This window comes from Polyodon spathula, unplaced genomic scaffold, assembly GCF_017654505.1.
Source record: "Polyodon spathula isolate WHYD16114869_AA unplaced genomic scaffold, ASM1765450v1 scaffolds_562, whole genome shotgun sequence".
NCBI classification, from domain to species: domain Eukaryota; kingdom Metazoa; phylum Chordata; class Actinopteri; order Acipenseriformes; family Polyodontidae; genus Polyodon; species Polyodon spathula.
The window spans coordinates 993-2,595 of NW_024472051.1; the positions used below are offsets into that span (position 1 = coordinate 993).

At 41.7% G+C, this 1,603-nt stretch overlaps 1 pseudogene; it reads left to right on the forward strand.

The window, feature by feature from the left end:
- Window positions 1-1,061: 1,061 nt before the first annotated feature.
- Window positions 1,062-1,191, forward strand: LOC121308192 (annotated as a pseudogene).
- Window positions 1,192-1,603: the final 412 nt, after the last annotated feature.

A 1,603-nucleotide genomic window follows, 5' to 3' on the forward strand; every position in this document is an offset into this window, starting at 1 on the left:
ATTACTTCTGTAATGCACACATGTTTCTTTAAGGTTCTACATGGCCTTTGCATTGAGGGATTTGTCTCAATTGACAAATTTGCTTCCGAAAGCCGAGACACTACTTTGGCATTATGAATTTGCTGTACTTTTCTTGTAAGTAAGCCAATAATGTAAAACCAAAGATACTGTTAAAAGCACAGGTAAACGTATAGCACGCTAATGGAGAAAAAAATTAAGTAAAACACATGGATGACAACCTAAAAGATGTGCTCTTAACAGGCTTCCAGTGAGAGAACCTCTGTAGGCATAACTGTACTAGAAGCCCTGAAATGTCCAAGAGGGTGTGGGAGGAGAGTCTGTTGGACATGTTTTCTGGGAATGTCAATTTGCTAGGGAGTTGTGGGCATGTGTAATATGTGGGCAACTGTAATATGGTGCTATATGGATGTGAACGAATTGATTTCCAGAGGGAGGTGTTTAATTGCATGGCTTCTGGTTTCATGGACAATTGATTTGATGGGATAGCAGGAATGCAAGGTAAAGCAGTGCATTTCTAATGTGAAAAGAAGCCGAATTTATCTTCTTGGGGAAAGTAAAAGAATAAATGAAAATTGATTTTCATTTAACAGGAAAAGATGAATGGAAATATTTGATAATTGTATTCTGTTAATGTAATTTTCTTCTGTAAAGATATAATTGAGTATGTTATTAAAAATAAATTATATATATTCTTATACAATCTAGGGGGCAGTCTATATTAAACTGATTTTGGAAGCGGGAGATGGAACCGGGGCTTGCTTCGTCCACTCCACACCTAAGTAGATGATGAGGGACAGCCTGCTCTGCACACACAGCAGGCCAGAGTACCCAAATGGCCTTACGCTTGTGGGAGGAGGAGAGGAGCACAGCAGTAAAGCAGAAACTGAGCTGTTTAGGGGGGCAAGGAGCCCTCTCTTTCAAGGTGGCAGTAATTCGGCCCTTTGCTGGGACCAAACAGCAGTTGTGTTTTGGGAAGAGTTCCTGTTTTTGTTTTGTTTGGCCTCTGGGCCGGCCAGAAGGGCTCGGCTGCCAGCAAAGCCATGCTCTGGCATCTCTTCAGCTAGAATACATATTTCACCTTTTACTAAAGATTTTCATGGAGAGAAGCATTTAAAGATTTCCGTGTAGAGCATTTACAAGATTTGTGGAGAGCCACCCCAAAAGTAGTGTAATCTTTGTGCATATGTCGTCAAACCTCAGCAAGACAAACATCTTTCAAGACATTGTGGCTCGATACACTGGGTTTGAGAGTTGCTCTCCAAAGATCAGTTTTTTTTCTTGTCCTGTTAAAAAGGGAAAGGCCCAAAAAAGCCAGAAGCTTGTTTTTTGATACATCCATCCTTCCTTTCTTTCTTGTTACTTGCTGCTGTTCTTTGTCCTTCAAGGTTTGTGCAAACAGATCCCAGGCATCTTTGGCTGATTAAAGTTGTTCTTCCAGGTGCAGGACCCAGTGGGTTCCTCTTTATGTCCTGTCTCGGTGTTTTGCCTTGAGGTGGAGGGTTTTTGCGTCAGTACGTGCCATTGCAGCTGGTTCAAATGATCCGTTGGGTGTGATCGTCAGGTTCCTCTTCAGAAGACTGAT